This window comes from Spermophilus citellus, assembly GCF_964194105.1.
Source record: "Spermophilus citellus genome assembly, chromosome: 15".
Classification (NCBI taxonomy): domain Eukaryota; kingdom Metazoa; phylum Chordata; class Mammalia; order Rodentia; family Sciuridae; genus Spermophilus; species Spermophilus citellus.
The window spans coordinates 27,448,539-27,469,583 of NC_138195.1; the positions used below are offsets into that span (position 1 = coordinate 27,448,539).

Consider the following 21,045-nt stretch of genomic DNA (forward strand, 5'->3'; position numbering starts at 1 on the left):
TCTTATTTTTCTTTCAATTTTCTTGTCTATGTTTCTCCATATTTCCCCACATTTTAATATATATTATTCATTTTTTAACTTTGAACATTTCCAATTTTTCAAATATCTTTTTCTGTTATTGTATTATTTTGAACTTTTCTCCATTTTGCAAGATTTGTGTGCATTGTATATGGTGTGTTTTCTCACTGTGAATAGATTTGAAAATATACATATATTCATATTAGCAATACATTCAAATGACTGCTTTCCTCTTTGCCTGTTTGTAGTTAAGCCTTGGTTTGACGTAGGTGGGTATAATTATCCATGGGTTTGAGTTGTTTTGAAGTTATCTTTGATTGTTTGCTTGCACAGAGTTTTTATCCCCTTATTGAAACTTCTTCAATCTCTTCCCCAACTAATAGCCAGATTTTCCTATTTTTTCTTCCTTAATTTTTTATTTCTCCTTCTTTACAGCAAACTTCCATATCCAAGTGATCTTTCTTTACTAGGACCTGGACAGGCCCTTCACTTTGTCCTGAGTCCTGTCTTAATTAATACTTCCTGGGCTGCTGCAGGGAGTCTGCTTGCTGGGTGCCAGATGCCAGTCATAGCAGTCCTTGGCCTTGAGGCTTTTCTTAGTCAAGGCTGGACACTTCATGTAGGAGGCATCTTTGATTTCCTGGGCCCCACAGCTTGGCTGCCTCCTCAGCCACTGGCTTCTCCCTGCCTTTGTCCAGCCAGATGAGCACTTGGACATCTTCTCTGAGGTCTAACTGCGTCTCCACCAAGATGATGGGAGCTTTGGGGTAGTAGCACTGGATATCTGGCACCCACTTCTCACTGACGTTTTGAAAAGATGTGGGGCTCACTATGCTGAAGCAGAGCTATAAGATGTCTGCGTTGGTACAGCACAGGCCCTCAGCTTGTCAAACTCATCCTGTCCTGCTGGGTCACTGAGCCGGAGTCTCACAGGCTGACTGACACCACAGCCAAGAAGTTGTTCAAGACAGCGGAGATGTATGTACTCGGTGGGGTAGCTTTTGGTGGTGTAGCTCCCACCAGGCTGGTCTTGCCCACCATGCCATCGCCTACCAGCAAGCATTGGACACCATGCTTCTTGGCGTCAGCAGTGCCCTGCCCAACTTCTGCCCTTTGCCCTGGGCCCCAGCTCCCAGCTTGACTACTTGGTCAAATTGGCCAGACAGCATGGGCACCCTTACTGTGGGCCCAGACCAGGGGCCAACAAAGACGCTAGGTTGCCACCTCCGTGGCAGCTCTGCCCTCAGCTGCAAGGTGGCCCGAAATGCAAGTTTTAAAAAATTGCTGTAAGATTCTTGAGAAAAATCTTTACTGACACTTTGAGGAAGCTTTGTTATTTTTTAGTTAATTTTTTTCCATTGCTAGGATCCTTCTCTCTGAGCCAAGGCTCATGCTGCAGTCTCATGCCTCAGCAGCAAAAGTCCAGTAGATTTTTACTTCCAATAGTTCTCTTTCTATTTTATGTTTCTGCCTCTCTCTATCTCCATGGGATATGTCTTGTTTATCTATACAAAAGAGTACATGGACTTGTTTCCCCAGTTTGGAAGCAAGATTTTCTGATCTAAGATGTCTTAGTCATTTTAATATATAAATGATTCATTTTTGTGGTTCATTTAGTTTACTTTAGGTAGTGATACATGTTTTTTAATGATGAAAAAGAAAATATCACCCTGGACATTATGGAAATAGATAGAATAATTAGAAGCTATTTTGAAAATTTATACTCCAATAAAATAGAAAATCTTGAAGATATTGAACAATTTTTAGGGACATATAACTTACACAAATTGAATCATGAGGACAGAAAATTTAAGCAGATCAATTTCAAGCATGAAATGGAAGATTTCATCAAAAGACTTCCAACAAAAAAATCTATCAACCAGATAGATTTCCTTACACCAATCTTCCTCAAATTATTCCATGAAATAGAAAAGGAGGGAACTCTTCCAAATACTTTGTACAAAGCTAGTATCACCCTCATACTGAAACCAGACAATGACACATCAAGGAAAGAAAACTTTAGACCAACATCTCTGGTGAACATAGATGCAAAAATTCCTAATAAAATACTTGCAAATAACATACCAAAAATATTAAAAAGATAGTGCAACATGATCAAATGGGGCTCATTCCAGGAATGCTACATTGGTTCAACATACAGAAATCAATAAATGTATTTCATCACATCAGAAGACTTAAAGACAAGAATTACATGATTATTTTATGATGCAGAAAAAACACTGACAAAATTCAGCATTCATTCATGCTCAAAACATAAGAAAAACTAGAGATAGTAGGAACATATCTCTACATTGTGAGTGCTAGAAACTTTTTAGTATGCTAAACCCAAGGCCAACATCATTCTAATTAAAAAAAATATATTGAAAGCATTCCCTCTAAAAACTGGAACAAGACAGAGATGCCCTCTATCAACACTTCTATTTGCCATAGTTCTTGAAAACCTAACAAGAGCAATTAGAAGAAGGAAATTGAATCGATCTGAATTGGAAAAGAAGAACTCAAATCCTCCCTATTTGCTGATTACTAGATTCTGTATTTAGAAACTGACCCCCCAAAAAAAACTTCCACCAGAAATCTTCTAGAACTCATAAATAAATTCAGCAAGGTAGCAGGATACAAAGTTAACATCCATAAATCAATTGCATTCCTATACTCCAGTGATGAATCTGCTGAAAGTGTGGAAAAACTATCCAATTCACAATAGCCTAAAAAATATAAAACTTGGGAATCAATTTAACAAAGGAGATGAAAAACCTCTCTAATAAAAACTACAGAACACTAAAGGAAGAAATTGAAGAAGATCTTAGAAGTTGGAAAGATCTCCCATATTCTTGTATTCTTGGGATAGGCAGAATTTACATAGTCAAAATGGCCATACTACCAAAAGCACTATAGAGATTTAATGCAATTTCTATTACACTGCCAATGACACTCTTCCTAGAAACAGAAAAAGCAGTCATGAAATTCATTTGGAAAAATAAGAGATCTATAATAGTTAAAGCAATCCTTAACTAGAAGAGTGAAGCAGGAGGCATCACAATACCAGACCTTAAATTATAGTAACAAAAATGGCATGGTATTGGCATGAAAACAGACAGGAGACCAATGGAACAGAATAGAAGATACACAGACAAATCTACATAAATATAGTTATCTCTTACTAGACAAAGGTGCCATAAACATACATTGTAAAAAAAGATAGCTTATTTTTTTAAATTAAATTTTTTATTTATATATGATAGTGGAATGCATTACAAGTCTTGTTACACATATAGAGCACAATTTTTAATATCTCTGATTGTGTACAAAGTATATTCACACCAATTTGTGTGTACTTTGGATAATAATTTCCATCACATTCCACCGTCATTTCTAACTCCATACCCCTTCCCTTTCCCTCCTGCCCTTCTGCCACATCTAGAGTTTGTCTATTCCTCCCACATTTCCCCTCCCTATCAGCCTATTCTTATCAGAGAAAACATTCGAAAACATTCACCATTTGGTTTTTGGGGAATGGCTGACTTCACTTAGCATTATCTTCTCTAACTCCATCTATTTACCTGCAAATGCCATGATTTTATTCTCTTTTATTTGTGGGTAATATTCCATTGTGTCTAGATGCCACATTTTTAATCCATTCATCTACTGAAGGGCATCTAGGTTGGTTCCACAGTTTAGCTATTGTGAATTGTGCTGCTATAAACATTGATGTGGCTGTGTCCCCTGTAGTATGCTGTTTTTAAGTCCTTTGGGGACAGACCAAGGAGAGGGATAGCTGGGTCAAATGGTGGTTCCATTCTCAATTTTCCAAGAAATCTCCATTCTGTTTTCCATATTGGCTGCACCAATTTGCAACCCCATCAGCAGTATATGAGTCTTCCTTTCCCCCCACATCCTCGCCAACACTATTGTTGTTTGTCTTCATAATTGCTGCCATTCTGACTGGAGTGAGATGAAATCTTAGAATAGTTTTTATTTGCATTTCTCTAATTGCTAGTGATGATGAACATTTTTTTCATATATTTATTGATTGATTGTATATCATCTTCTGAGAAGTGTCTGTTCAGGTCCTTGGCCAATTTATTGATTGGGTTATTTTATTTTTTTTTGGTCCTTAGCTTTTTGAGTTCTTTTTATACCCTACAGATCAGTGTTCTATCTAATGTGTGAGGGGAAAAGATTTGTTCCCAAGATGTAGGCTCTCTATTCACCTTATATATTATTTCTTTTGCTGAGAAGAAACTTTTTAGTTTGAATCCATTTCATTTATTGATTCTTGATTTTAATTCTTGCACCAAAGGAGTCTTATTAAAGAAGTTGGGGCCTAATCCCACATGATGGAGATTTTGGCCTACTTTTTTTTTCTATTAGGCATAGGGTCTCTGGTTTTATTCCTAGGTACTTGATCCATTTTGAGTTGAGTTTTGTGCATGGTGAGAGATAGGGGTTTAATTTCATTTTGTTGCATATGGATTTCCAATTTTCCCAGCACCATTTGTTGAAGATGGTATCTTTTCTCCATTGCATTTTTTTGGCACCACTGTCTAATATAAGATAATTGTAATTTTGTGGGTTAGTGTCCTCTATTCTGGACAATTGGTCTACCAGTCTGTTTTGGTGCCAATACCATGCTGTTTTTGTTGCCATTGCTCTGTAATATAGTTTAAGGTCAGGTATAGTGATGCCACCTGCTTCACTCTTCCTGCTAAGGATTACTTTAGCTATTTTAGGTCTCTTATTTTTCCCGATGAATTTCATGATTGCTTTTTCTATTTCTATGAAGAATGTAATTGGAATTTTCATCAGAATTGCACTAAATCTGTATAGTGCTTTTGGTAGTATGATAAAGATAGCCTCTTTAACAACTGGTTCTGGGAAAACTAGAAGTCCATATGTAGGAGAATGAAATGGAAGCCCTATGTCTTACCCCGTGCAAAACTCAAAGTGAATAAAAAACGTAGGCATTATAACAGAGATCCTGTGCCTACTAGAAGAAAATGTAGGCCCAACATTTCAACATGTTGGCTTAGGAACTGATTTTCTCAACAAGACTCCTAAAGCACAAGAAGAAAAATAAAGAATCACAAATGGGATGGATTCAAACTAAAAAGCTTCTTCACAGCAAAGGAAACAATCAAGAACTTAAAGAGAGAGCCTACAGAATGGGAGATAATCTTTGCTACTTGCACCTCAGATAGTGTTGATTTCCAGAATATATAAAGAACTCAAAAAAATCTAACACCAACCAACCAACCAACAAACAACAACAACAAACAAAACAAACTCCAAATAGCCCAGTCAACAAATGGGCCAAGGAACTGAAAAGACACCTCACAAAAGAAGTACAAGTGGTCAACAGATATATGAAAAAAATGTTCAACATCTCTAGCAATTAGGGAATGTAAATTAAAATTACACTGAGATTTTATCTCACACCAGTCAGAATGGCAATTAATAAGAGTGAAAGTAACAATAAATGTTGGGGGAGGATGTGGGGTAAAAGGTTGACCACATTGCTGGTGGGACTAGAAATTGGTGCAACCACTCTAGAAAGCAGTGAAGATATTCCTTAGAAAATATGGAATTGAACTACAATTTGACTCAGATATCCCACTCCTCAATATGTACCCAAAGGACTTAAAATCAGCATACTACAGTGGCATAACCACATCAATGTTCATAGCAGCTCAACTCACAATAACTAAGCTATGAAACCAACCTAGGTACCCTTCGACAGATGAATGGATGTGGCATATATACACAATGGAATATTAGCCATAAAAAAGAATGAATTTATGACTTTTGGTGGTAAATGGATGGATTGGGAAACTATCAATCATGCTGAGTTAAATAAGTCAATCCTGCCCCCTGCAAAAAATGCCAAATGTTCTCCCTGCTATGAGCATGCTAACACACAATAGGGGGTGAAGGAGGATAAAACAGAAGTTCATTGGATTAAACAAACGGGAAAGAAGGGAAGGGCAGGGAGATGGAAATAGGAAAGGCAGTAGAATAAATCAGACATAAATTTCCTATGTTCATATATGAATACGTGACCAGTGGAACTTCACATTATGTACAACTGCAAGAATGGAAGCCTAATTAGTATAAGTTATACTCCATGTATGTATGGTATATCAAAACACACCCTACTTTCTTGCATATTTTTAAGGAACTAGTAAAAAATATTTAAAAAGATCTACTACATAGCAACACACATTCATGAATAAATGCTATCTTTCTCTACCTCTGGTATCTATTTATTTAAATTAGTTTGCCCTGACAATAGAGTGAATATGTGCCCTCTGTCTAAAAGAACAAATGGACAGCTGACTTGGAAATAACAGATTTATGGGTGCTGCAAACTTTGTTATTGTGGGACTTCATTTGTATCAGATTTGATTTGAGAGCATCATGCTTGAACTGCAAATGACCCCAACTTCCATGATTGAAGTCATTGGCAAGACTCACCTGTGATTATCATCTCTTTGCTCAAATGAGAGCAATTGCTTGAGGATGACATTTACAAACTATGCGGCTTGTTGTTATTATAACCAAAATCAGCAGTATTCATTGTCTTGCTCCTGTACCTGAAAAAAGTCATTTTTCTAAGCCTGGAAATATTTAGCCTGACAAGACCATGGGCAAATGAATAGTTACCAGCTCATTTTGACTTTTTAATGTCTTTCCAAAATGTGTTTTTATGCTGTTTTTTGATAATTTTTGAATTACTGCATTACTTTTTTTTAAGATGACAGTTTATTTTTCTTTTTCTCCACTGATAGACTCTGTATAAGCAGGGACTATTAGTGAGTGTAGCATTGTAAACTAAGGTAAAATATATTTGTGGAATTATCCACCATCTCATACTCCATCCTGGGCCCCTGTGAGATGTGACTGTTACCATCATATTCTCTGTTGACATACATAACATAGCAGTATTTTTGGTAAAAAAAAATAGATGATAAGATTAAAAAAAAAATAACTAAAAAGGTAGAATAGACAAAATGAGAATCTGGACGGAGCCATCGCTTTCCAGGAATGTGCGTGTACTGTCCAGTGGCTGTTAGTCTGTACCCCAGGGGCATGGTGAATCTGGGTGTTAGAAGCCCTTTATACCTGCAGAAATTTGGCATTATGTGGACTATGCAAGTAAGTCATGTATTCACCCATAGGACTACATTTGTCTAGGGACATGGCAAATGTTCAAGGCTCCAGTATTCACCCAAAATGCCTCAGGGAGTATGTGGGGAGCAGTCAAATCAGTGGGTTCTATCCTAGATGAGGAATTTGAAAACCACATAATTTGCTACCCTTATCTCAGTGCTCTCACTAGAGACTCCCTAAAGATAACTCATGCTACTGGCCTTGCTTCTGCCTCTAATCATAGAGGGTGGGACCATCAACTGCTGATTCTCCATTCTTCATCTCAACACAAGCTCCCTGCTGTTCAAAACACATGGTGGCTTTTGTCCATCATGTCCCTTATCTATAACTGTCTTCTGTGACCATCTGCTTCCCCATCAATACAGCATGTTTGAAAGGACTGTGAGTTGTGATTGCTCTGATATTTTCTCCTTAGATCAGTTAGTTCTAAACATGCATTTTCTATTCAATTTTTACTATAAGTAGATTGCATTTAATAAATAAAAATTATTAGTTATTTTTGTCACCAAAAATGAGTTTGTCACTAAAACAAGATGATGAAATATTCTATGATATTAATTATTTCCTTACCTATGTTATGTCATTAAATTATTCATTTTGTGTATTTTCAAAATTTTCAACTTAGGAGGTAGTGTCCATATTCTATTGTTTTGCTCTTTGCCCCCAATTTGAAGGTGACTGTCTTGCTGTAATAGAGGGGAACAGTAGGTTCAGTGAATATCTGTTTTTTTTTTTAGTCAATAGTTTTCTGTGTGTGCAGTATGGGAGACCAAATTCAGGGCATTATGCATGCTAGGAAAGTTCTCTACTACTGAGGAATACCCTTGAACCCTAATAACTTCACTTTTTAGAGAAGTTTTAGGTTCACAGTAAAATTGAGAAGAAGGCACAGACATTTTCTGTATTCCCTGCACCACCCACACATGTGAGTCCTCCTCCATTATCAGTACCCACCACAAGAGTGGTACATTTGTTATGAATGGTGAGCTTACACTGATAATATCATTATCACCCAAGTCTGTAGTTGATGTTAGGCTTCATTCTTGGTGCTTTACTTTATATGGTTTTGGAAACAGGGATAACAGCATGTATTTAAAATTGTAGTATCACATAAAACCAGTTTCACTGTCTTAAGTGTCCCTAGTGCCCCACTAATTATCCCCTGTTATAATTACCCCTGTCAACCATTGATATCTACCCCATCCGGAATTTTGCTTTTTTCTGGAAAAATCATGTAATCGCACATTCTATTAGGAATATTTTTGAATATTTAAAATAGTAAACTTTCTAGGTAATTAAATGCCATCATTTAAGATTGCTTTTTCTATTTTCTTTTGTGGTGCTAGTCATTTCTCATAGCATCATGCAATCTAGGAATGTACTTAATGAATAGGCCACATTTTTAGCCCTTGTTTTCCAATTTTTTTGTGTGATGCATTTTCATAAGCTTAGGAAATGAGGACATATAGTTTACATGCTTAAAAAGCATGATGTCTGTAGACATTTGCTGTCTAATGAGGAGGATTGAGAAAATTGATAGCATGCTCTATGACATAGCACCAAGTTTACCATCCTGGTCTATTGGGATCAGATGTACTCTTCCCAAAAGAAGGAGAAAGTCTCAAGAATTGGAATTCATAAAATTATCATCCAGAGTCTTTTACAAATGAGCACCTTTCTGTTGGAATTAGGACCAGAAAGCTGATAAATAGTATGCATAAATTAAAATGATCTAATTCCTTTGTGGGATGAGTAGGAAATCAGTCTAAATTATTATCACAGCACTGATATTTTAAAAAATGATTATTATCATTATTATTATTTCAGTGCTATGGATTGAACCCAGGGCTCACACATGCTATGAAAGCTCTAAATTCCATCCTCTGTCCTGAATACTTATCAGTACATTCTGTCTCATGGAAAATGTCACATTGTTATTTTGTTTTGTTTCATATTTGACACAAGTGAGAAGAGTGTTTTATTCCACTAGGGAGAGCCAATGACTGGCATATTCTGAAAACTTGAGTGAGTTAATAGATTTATTGAAATATTTTCTCATACTACATATTACTATTTGGCAACTTTCTGCTATCTCCCTAGTACTTCTTTTTAAACTTCTCTATGACATTGAGATATGAATCAAAGTGTATGAGCTCCCGAGGGTGTCGTCTTGTTAATGTTTCTTTCTACTGGAGGTAAAGTCTTGTTTGCACCAAATGCAAAATAGAGAAAGTAGCTGGAACTAAGAGATTTGCATCTTCATCAGAATAGCATTAGTGAGTTTAAGCACTTAGATTTCTAATAAGCTTTTCTCAACTTTAAACTGGAATGTCTTTGTAAGCATCTCCAGTCTGTTGCCTGCGTTTTTTCCATATTGCAAAGTGCAATGCTCAAAGCCGGCTTAAGATAGTTTGTTCATTCTAAACTGAGCAGTATTGACTGAAAATCTGGAGAAGGTGCTGTGTGTCATAACAATGTCAGTGTAATCTCTTATAATTGTTCCTATTGCCATTAACCCAGAAAAAGCATGCTATTTGTTCAACACTGTCAGCTTTATGATACTGATTCTGCTAATGATATTGTTTTGACAGTTTTTAGTTATGATTGTGGTCACGGAACACAATAGTTTACATTTTGCAATCAAAGTTTGAAGAATTCCATTTTCTTCATAATTGATAAATACAGCACAGCCACATCAATGTTTATAGCAGCACAATTCATAATAGCTAAACTGTGGAGTCAACCTAGATGTCCTTCAGTGGATGAATGGGTAAAAAAAAATGTGGCATATATAGACAATGGAATTTTACTCAGCATTAAAAGAGAACAAAATTATGGCATTTGCAGCTAAATGGATGGAGTTGGAGAAGATAAAGCTAAATGAAGTTAGCCAATCCCAAAAAACCAAATGCTTTCTCTGATATAAGGGGAGTGACTCATCATGAAATAGGGAGGGAGAGCATTGGAGAATTAGATTAATTCTAGATAGGGAAGAGGGGTGGGAGGGAAAGGGAGTGGGCAGGGGATTAGCAAGGATAGTGGAATGTGATGGTCATCATTATACAAAGTATATGTATGAGGACTTGAATTGGATGTCAACATACCTTATATACAAACAGAGATAAGAAAAATTGTGGTATATATGTGTATTAAGAATTGTAATGCAAAAAAATTATATGTATAATGGCATAAATTGGTGTGAACATACTTTACATATAGAGATATGTAAAATTGTGCTCTCTGGGGCTGAGGGTGTGGCTCAAGCAGTAGCGCTTGCCTGGCATGCATGCGGCCTGGGTTCGATCCTCAGCACCACATACAAATAAAGATGTTGTGTTTGCCAAAAATTAAAAAAATAAATATTAAAAAATTATCTCTCTCTCTCTTTAAAAAAATTGTGCTCTATATGTGTAATAAGAATTGTAATGCATTCCACTGTTGCCATATATTTAAAAAATAAATAATAAAAAAGAAAAAATAAATAAAATAAAATACTTGAGAATTAATATATACAAAGAGGGAAAAGACCTCTACAGTGAAAACTACAGAACACTGAAAAAACAAATTGAAGAAGACTTTGGAAAGATTTTTCTATATTTTTGAATAGGTAGAATTAATATTGTCAAAAATGGTCAAAAAATGCAAAAGAAGGGGACATGGGGCTCTTAATATATTAATTTCCCATTAGCAATATAAATGATTTTCATTCTAGCAATATAATTGATTTTCATTCTAGTCTCCATGCGTGTTCCTATAGGAATACTGTATAAGAAAGCATTAGGCATATATTTTTAATATTTTATAGTTTTCTTTTGTTGATTAAACATATATTTTACCATTTTCTTTAATAGTGAATGAGTTCTAAATATGACTCTTTAACCAGGTGGGATTTTATAGCCTTGAAAAATTCATGTTGATTATTTAGGGAATGTAGAGAAAAGGAACTAATATGTGTTGAGTGAGTTAATCTGGGATACAAACCATTTTAGGTTTTTCACTTGTTATAGTCATCACAATAGCTTTGAAAGTGTTCTCTTATAACCTATTACTTACCAATTAAGCAACTGTCATTGAGAGAGGTTGACTAATTGGACTATGACCTACTAATTGATAGTAGCTGGCCTGTGATTAGATTGTCAGCCTGTCTAGCTTACAATACCATTCTCTTGACCCACTGCATAGATTGATAGGGACCCATGAAATATTATAATTAAGATGCAGGTCCATATCAGATCAATTCAGAAAGGCAAAGTTAGTTATGTTAATTCTGATTTATGCTTTACTTGAGAAGCTTGGTTACAATCCAAGAGTTTGTTCTGATATTTTTGATAGTTGCACTGGTAACCAATATCTTTTTCATCCATCAAATCTTTTAGGGAAAATCTCATGCAGCTGTAGTCATAGAATCATGGTTTTTCATAAGCAAGATCAAGCAATTCCTGGAGAAGAATTAGTTAACTGGAAATGAAGAATACTTATATGTAGACCATTTTATGTTAATGACATTAAACTTTGACTTAGATGATATTGCAATTGATTTCTGTACTTGTTGATTTCCCTGTTTGGTTTTCCCTTCAGACTCCTATCTAGTCTTGTAAAGACTGTTCTTCTCTTATAGTCTTTTTTCTTTTTCTATGACTAAACTTTTTTTTGAGTTTTTGTTTTTACTGTCTATTCTTGGTGTTTCTTTAGTTGTTAAAAAAAAAGTTCTGTTCAGGGCTGGGGTTGTGGCTCAGTGGTAGAGCGCTAGCCTAGCATATGGGAGGCCCTGGGTTTGATCCTCAGCACCACATAAATAAATAAATAAATAACTGTATAAAAAATAATAATTAAAAAATTCTGTCCACTAAATATATTTTTTATTGACAAAATGCAAAGCACAGGGAATTTCAGAATTGTAAGGATTTTAACGACTAAAAGAAATACCATCTAGTACTTCAAAATGTGTTTAATATGGACTTCAATTGTGGTTACGGTAATAAAAAAGAATTTTCCAGGTTTAGAATGTGATAGCAATGAGATTTGTGCTCAGGTTTCTTAATTTTAGGTGTACAATACTCTTCATTATTATCATTCTGTAGGTGAAGGTTTTACTAATAGAATGGGAAAGTGAGTCTAGGAACCCACCTTAAAAGGATAATAATGCAATTAGGAAGTGAATTTGGTGGTATAGGATCAGAATGGAACTAATAGAGAAAAGACAGGTTGAAGAACAATGACACTGTGTTGGGTAGGAATGAGGGTTTGGAAAAGAGATCAGAACACTGGGGTTTATGACCAGTTCAATAAAGACAAAACAAGAATTCATGACACTGGATATTGGGATATTGGATATTGGGAGCTATCTTGAAGGGCATATTAAAATAGGGCATTGAAGGTCATACTGAACAGGTCATCCTTTCCTTGTTTGTTTAATTGAGGATCTGACAAAATTCAAGTGGGCCAAGTATCAAGAACACACAAGAATATGAGATGGTTTAGAGAGCCTCCAGCACCAGGGGACTAGAATTTCCTGAATCTATGGCCCAGAGCAGATGTCTCTTCACTTCCACTCATTTTCCCCACATGCTGATGTACATGTAGGGTAGGGCAGGAGAATGACTAGTTGGCAAAGTCATCATGGAGCTTCAGTTGGGTAGATGGTAACATGCTTATGTTGATGCCAGTGATTGAGACTCCATTTTTTCTTGTTTACTAGGTGCAAGGAAAGAGAATTCCAACTTTTGATCTTTTGAGCCCAACCTTGTGTCAGGAATCTGTATTTTTGTAAGATGTAGATTGAAAGGTTGGAGACTTCCCCTGAGTCCTGAAGATGAGGAACTGGGGAGTGGAAGCCCACAGGAAGTAGGATATTTAGATAGTACTTAGGAAAATAGAAGTACAACTACCAGTACTTGCTTTTCTAGCAATCTTGTCCCTTGAGTGTCTGAATGCCACAGAGTGTCTGAATGAAGTGCTTGCTAGTTTATATGATCTTGAACAAGGTAAGATTTTCTAACTTTTAATATTTAAATCCATCTGACAAAAGTATTTCCAATTTCCCAATCATGACATATGTCTTCATTCTTTGACATTTATACTTTCAACTTTCAAACATTTAAAATGTTTCAGGGAACTCCCTGTGCTGCTTGTGGGCGAAAAGAAGCAATTGAGTCTTTCTAATAGGTGGTTTTTATGCTGAAGAACCAAGACTACCATTTTTTTTTAGCTACCCAACTCAGTCTTTAAGGCAGGGATACACAAAGGAGAGGGGACAGTATATATTTCTGCTTGTCTTGGGTTATCAGGGGTTTGTTTCAATTCAGGTTACAAAAGTTACGTCAGCCATTATTTGGATCATCATTTCAGCTTTCAAGATAGGCAGTTTGTGAAGATAAATTATTCTTGGTTTCTGCCAATATATTCATTGTCACTCTTTGAAATGGAACCAAGTGCCTTCATTTTGTATTTCATAGAATGGGAAAAGTGGAGTCAATAATATGTAAACAAGAGCTTTTTAAAAGTTGTGTTCATATTTTAATTATATTAGTCAAGAATCATCATTTAATATAGTTATATCCAAAGTCTCACCAGTGTTTATTTTGTTGAAAAATGACTGGCCCATTTTTTATGTTAAACTTGCTCTAAGGATTTTCCAATAAACCTGGTCCTGGTAATGCCTGGCCTGCAAGATGAAGGCAACAATCAATCTGATATCAAGGTAAAGTGCTCTTTTCTGAACTTAATTTTATGGCTCTGAATTTTGGATTTTGAGGTGTTAACTCATAAAATTTAACAATGGTCTTCCTATTATTCTATATGGAAATATTCTCAAAAAACCCATTCCATAGAATTAGGTTGACTTCTTTTGTTATTTTAACTTTTGTAAATATTAATATTCTATCAAGCATGTTAGGATAGTGGGGATTGGAAAAAAGAATGGATTAGCAAATACATAGTGACAGAAAAATTAAGAACAGCTTTTAAACTGCAGAGGAAATAAGAAATTTGGTCAAGAATTATTTGCATAAGTTTACACTACTGTGACTTTAAGATCATACTTAACATGACTTGTAATTCTCATGCCTAATTAATCTTTAATGGATTGAATTGATCTTAACAGAATCATGGGATTTCTCTGATGCCCTTAGTTTGAAATGTGTAAGGCACACTGCATGTAGTTTTTCTCTTGGACACTTTATATTTTAGTATCATATAATGTTTAGGACAGCGTTTTACTCTATGACTGTTCTTGGTTGTGTATTTATACTGAAATATTTCTAATAATAGAATTTGAGGAAATGTAGAAATTCAGAATCTGTTTCATAATGCTTGCATTGCAAAGGGATTACATACACTTTGTTTTCTGAGTCTTTCCACTAGAAGCATGTTTAAAAGTATGGATCTAGTTGAATAGCAGGTGCTTTGTGTAAAATAATAACTAGTTCTAGAAACAGAGGCTCTCAAACTGTATGGTAAAACTTCAGTTTCAGAGGTTTCTTTTTGCATTGAATTGCTTTAAAATATTTGCTCAGGTCCTTATGTGACATTTTGAGATTTCAAAATTTAGAAGTTTCTTTACCTAGTTATTTAAATATTTATTTTAAAGCTCTTCTACGGATAAGAACTATTGGTGGTTAGGAAACATTTGCATATGTTCTGGAGGATCTAGAGTAAATTTTTTGAATTTAAGAAATTTCTTAGTGTTTTTCAACATGAATAAGTGTTCAGAAAACTTGTTTTCTAAGTATATGATATGCACGATATAGCTAATAATTAAGAAAACTGACTTTCTAAAAATATAGCTTAAGTTTACATTCTCTTTTAATGTTTAGGATGTATAAATTCAGTTGAAGTAGCTTGAATCAATATTATAAAGGACTAGCAAAGAGTTTAGAGAAATGTCATAAATATGAACATTAGTAACCAATATTTCTCTAACATCTTCCAACCAGGAGGTTAGAATGAATCTCAGATTAAAATTTCTTGTAGACTTTTTTTGAGTCCTATCTCATTTGCTAATAAACACATCTTTTCAAGCTGTACATTACTCTTTAGGATTCTCATTCTAAATCTCTTTATCAGAGAAATTGTTAAAATTTTTCCACTTTTCTTTTTTTTCATTAGTAATTGTTCAGTTTTTATGTAGTGGTTTCTAACCATATTTGGTGGAATTTCTTTTTATACAGTAATAAATGCTTTAGAAGTATTAACAAAAAAGCAAGCATAGTGCAATACAAATTAGTATTATCAGTTATTATTGGTATGAATAACATTCTATGTTGTAATTCTTATTGTAACCTATTCTTAATCCCTTTTCTTCTCTTTTTTGGTTTAAACTTACATTCATTGAATTGTCATGTCTTTTTGTTTATTTCTTCCCACCTTATTTTTATAAAAGAGATTTGTTCCTAAGATTCAATATTTTCTTGCAGAAAACATTTCTTCAGTCTGTTCTTCAGCCATTTTTGTTAACATTGCTGGGTCATTTAGTTAATCTTCTGTTTAGTAACTGTACCTTTTTCCTTCATCAATCATTGCCCCACAAACATATTCTTGCCAGTTCTTCTTCTCTTTCTGGGAAGGAGTGGAATTCACATAATTATTTATCTTTAACTGTTTTTATCTTTAACTGATTTTATCTTTAACTGATTTATCTTTAACTGGCTGAAAGCAATTTATGCTTTGTGTGATTCCAACCCATCTTAAAACTCTTAAAACTCAGGCCTCAGGTTTTTGCCATAAAAGATAGTTTGTGCATATACAACTTGTGAAAATACATTCAAACTATCACATGCAATTAATTTAATTTTTTAAACATTAGTATTTTGTCTTTGAAAGAAAAAAATGTAAATTACTGATTAAAAAAACTTTAAATTACTAATTGATATAATTTTTACCCCAGGTTATTTGGTTTAAGAGAACAGTCTATTCTATGTCAGTACTTGTGTAATAATCAGTTGGCAGTATTTTGAGCAACACTTTGCAGATTGCTGTATCATCTCTCATAAGCTTCACTGTATAAAAGTTGTAGGAGCAGAATTGGTGTTTGTACATTCAAATGAATTCAAAACCTATGCTTACTCTATTGTATCATGTGGTAATAGAGAATATTATAATTATTTTTATCAAGTTTTGTGTTTGTTAAACCAAATTAAACCAAATAGAGAGTTTTTTCCCCTACCTAGAATATGACAAAAGAAAAAGGAAAATTACATAAAGCTTTTCAACAATCCAAAAGAGATGGTATATTTGAAGACAACTTATTCTTGTGCTACTCAGTGACTTGAAATTGAAGATGTTTTAAAGTACTCTTTTCTTTGTTTCTCTTGTCACAGAAGTAAAATATGGTACTGAGAAACCAGAAAATAGAATCTTGCTTGGCAACAGTAATTCTGACAGTCAAAAGGGAGAAATGGCTGAAACCACACTTGTAAGATCCATCAGAGTAAAGAGCTTTTCTGATCCTTTCTTTTCATCATCTGACTCAAAATTAAGGTGTTTTTATAAACTCTTTATTTCTCAGCCTTTTTCACATATCATCTTCCATATGCATATGATGATGGAAAACATTCGAGTAAGAAATAAAAGACCTCCAAATCATAATAGAAAACAAGGATAGCAATAGGTCGGGTATATGTACAGGTCTAACCTTATAGATTTTTGTAGGAGTAAACAATCCTTAGTTATGTCATATGGAAGGGAAAACAATTAGAAAGCAAGCCAAAAAAAAAAAAACAAAAAAAAAAGAAGAAACTAGCTTGATGAGTATAAAACTGAGAAAGAGGGATGCATAGGAAGAATTCATATTAGAGGGTCAAGATAAAGTAGCCATTGTTAACTGCTTTCACTGGATCAGAGGGGTGAGGAAGAGGGAAGGCAAAACAAAAGTACAGGGGGAAAAGATTGACCAAAATGTGTTATGTGTCTCTATTCATCTTCCACAATTATTCCCACTACTATGTTAATTATGCTGTACCAATAAAATAAAACAAATATATTTTTTAAAAACCCTGCTTTTACTATATCCTACAGATTCTGGGATGCTATGTTTTTATTCTTTTTGGTTCTGAAACTTTTTAAGTTTTTCTCTTGATACCTTTAAGAACCCATTTGCAATTGCAAAAGTACATTGTTCCTTCTCTATGTGTTTATACAGTTTATGTGGTTTTTCTGGCTGCTGATATCTAATTTTCATTCCATTATGACATGATAAATTTGAGGGAATTTTGTTGTTTTGGTATTTCCTATGTACTAATATATGATCTATATATGCTTTATGTCCTAATATATGATCTTTTATAGAGAAAGTTCTATGTGCTGCTGAGAAGAATGTGTTTTTTCCTATTGTCAAATGAAATATTCTGTAGACATCTGTTAAGTCCATTTGATGTGAAATACAGCTGAACTCTAGGAACTCTGTTGATATTTTCATCTAGTCATTTCTGAGAGTGATGTATTGATGTTGTTATCCCTCATAGTCTTTTTGCCTATCTGTCTCTTTTGGCTTAGTAGTATTTTTTTAAAATAAACTTAGGTGTAATGTCATTCAGACATACATATATACTATCATTGATCTTCTTGTTGGGTTGTTCCCTTTACCAATATGTAGTCACTTTGGGTAATTATTGCTTAAAGTCTTCTTTATTGAGTATGAGCATAGCTACTTTTTTTCCTTTGGCTTTCATTTGCATAGAATATCATTGTCCATCTTTCACTTTTATTCTGTGAGTGTCTGTCTGCCAGTCATGTGTGCTTCTTGCAGACAACATATAGTTGGGACTTTTTGAATTAATTCAATATTCTAGCCTAAAATTGTTAATTGGAGAATTATGTCAATTTATAGTTAGTATTAATATAGAATAGTTGTGTGTTGTTTTCTGTTATTTTGTTTTATTTCTAATATAGAATTAACTCCTAATTTTCATTTTAAAATATATTTTTGTAGTGAGATTTATTCTTTCCTATGCTCTCATAGTTGATTTTAATCTCCTTTGTCAAGAGCTGTGAGTGAATCTTTGCTTGGAACTGTGTAACCCTGGACAGCAAGATGCCTCTCCTGGGAATCTCTCCCTGTAAGAGTGCACAGAGAAATGACTATTTGTGGATGACTCCTGTTGATAGGCAGAATTCTGTGATTTTCATGGAATTTACTAGTTCAAAAGCCTTGAATTCAAATCCCACTTGCCTGGAAGTAGAAGAGTTGGGCAAACTGATAAACCCCAACTAAGTAGTTAGGCTCACAAACTCCCTCCTGTTTACCTTGAAGAAGCCTTTTCCCAGTGAATCCCTTTGATGTTTAAAGCCTATATAATATGCAGGGGGATTCTCACTCATGGTTAAGCCAGACCCCAGCAGGGCTGGTTCACCCATGGCGTCCTACTTTCACTTATAATCGATTCTTTGTCTTTATTTCTAATAATTTCTTATTTTCCTAATTCACTCACCACCTGTGCTAGGAGAACTGTTTGTTCACTGTGTATGTGGCTGCAATATTCCTTGTGTGTGTACGATTCCTTTTCATCTCTTCTGCCATGATGTTGGCTTAGTGTCCAGGTATGCCCTGATTAGGACGGGCCAAGAAAGGTAAAGGTCCACTGGCACCCACACCCAGCCCTCCCCTGCCTGAGGACAATCAGATGCACCAGGGAGAACAGTCAAAGCGGGATCTCATTTATTGAAAAAACACACACAGCTAATATAATGTACAAAAGCCAATCAGGGTAAAGGACAGCAGGGTGGGGAGAATTTACATATACACCCATCCTATAGGCAGAAATGGGAGCTGCCAGGACAGAAGGGTTCAGAGCCTATCCTAGAGGTGGTCCCATTCTTCACCACAACCCATGGCAATGCCTTCTGGCTAATCCCTAGGTGCACTCTTAGCCAATGTGGCCCCAGGACTGGGAAGCGGGTAGCAGGCAGCAAGTTAACTTTCCTCTTTTCTGATGCAACATGCCCCACATTACATCATTCCCTATAGCTTAGTTGTCATAAATCCTTTTAGTTTATTCTTATCTTGCAGGTTATTTATTCTGCTTTTGAAGAACCAGGCTCTACCTCAGAGCAAAGCCTGTCTAAGAAAGAGACATGACCTTTGTCCTTGGAAAGACCCACAGAGCACCCCTAGGCATATTATCAACCTGCTAAGTTGTTTATCTACAAATAACAGGAGAGATCTGCTGGGCCACGTGTCCCTGACTCAGTCAGGCTAGGTGGGGACCAATAGCAAAAGAGAGAGAGAGAGAGAGAGAGAGAGAGGGAGAGAGAGAGAGAGAGAGAGAGAGAGAGATATGAATGCTCTATCTGATTTGTGTGTGGTAAAAATTTCCACCTATTCTGTAGGCTCTCTGTTCACCTCACTGTTTTTTTTTTTTTTTTTGCTGCAAAGAAGCTTTTTAGTTGGAATCCATCTGATTCATTGATTCTTGATTTTATTTCTTGCACTATAGCTGTATTATTAAGGAAGTTGGGGCCTAATCTCACATGATGAAGATTAGAGCCTACTTCTTCTTCTGTTAGACCCAAGGTCTCTGGCTTAATTCCTAGGCCCTAGTTCCACTCTGGATTGAGTTTTGTGCATGGAGAGAGACTGGGGTTTTAATTTCATTTTGTTCCCTATGGATTTCCAGTTTTCCCAGCACCGTTTGTTGAAGAGGCTATCTTTTCTCCAAAGTATGTTTTGGGCACCTTTGTCTGAGAGAAGATAATTGTAATTTAGTGGTTAGTCTCCTTGTCCTCTATTCTGTACCATTGGTCTACCAGTCTGTTCATATACACAAGGGAATGTTACTCAGCAATAAAAGAGAATACCATCATGGCATTTGCAGGTAAATGGATGGAGGTGGAGGAGATGATGCTAAGTGAAGTCAGCCCATCCCAAACAAATGAATGCCAAGTGTTTTCTCTGATATAAGGAGTCTGGGATGGGGAGCATGGGAGGAAGAGATGAACTCTAGATAGGGGAGAGGAATGGGAAGGGAAGGGAGGGGTCAGGGGGTTAGAAATGATGGTGGAATGTGATGGACATCATTATCCAAAGTACACTTATGAAAACATAAGTTGGTGTGAATATACTTTATCTACAACCAGAGTTGTGAAAAATTGTGCTCTATACGTATAATATGAATCGTAATGCATTCTGCTGTCATATATAAAAAAATTAATAATTAAAATAAAATAAAATTGATAGAAATCAGAGAATAGTGGTTACCAGAGCCCTGGAAGGGCATAGGGGAGGGAACATGGCAAGAGGATGGTTAATAGGTATGGGGGGTGCCCTTGGATAAGAGAAATGACTTACTGTTAGGATTCCACAGCCTGGTAGGATCACTGTGATTGACAACAATATTAAATATTTCAAAATACCTGATTGGGGGTGTATCTCAGTGGTAGAATAATTGCTGAGCATGTACCATGCCCTGGGTGCAATCCTCAGTACTGGAAGGGGGAAACCTGATAGGGTTTTGAACGTTCCTAAAACAAAGGAGTGATACATGTGTGAGTGACATATATGCCAATTACCCTGATCTGATCATTACGTTGGAACACAAGTATTAAGATGCCACACTGAAAACAACCCAATAAGATCAATGAACCCAATCACACTACTGGGCAAATGGCAAAGTACCCCTTAATGTGTTCTGATGAAAGAGAAACAAAAGGAGACTTTGGTAGGAAAGACCTGGGTTCTTGTACAGTAATCCTTTCTTAATTTCTTTCTTTCTTTCTTTTCTTTCTTTTTTTTTCTGGTACAGGGAATTCAACACAGGGGCACTCAACCACTAAGTCACATCCCCAGCCATATTTTGTATTATATATATATATATATATATATATATATATATATATATATATATA

General features: G+C 35.3%; 1 pseudogene across 1 annotated transcript; it reads right to left on the reverse strand.

Moving 5' to 3' along the window:
• Positions 1–526: 526 nt before the first annotated feature.
• Positions 527–18,558, reverse strand: LOC308634100 (rho-related GTP-binding protein RhoU-like; annotated as a pseudogene). The gene is made up of 3 exons: positions 18,448–18,558; positions 15,704–15,762; positions 527–1,159 (listed from the first exon to the last, which is right to left on the reverse strand). The product of its transcript is annotated as a rho-related GTP-binding protein RhoU-like (transcript).
• Positions 18,559–21,045: the final 2,487 nt, after the last annotated feature.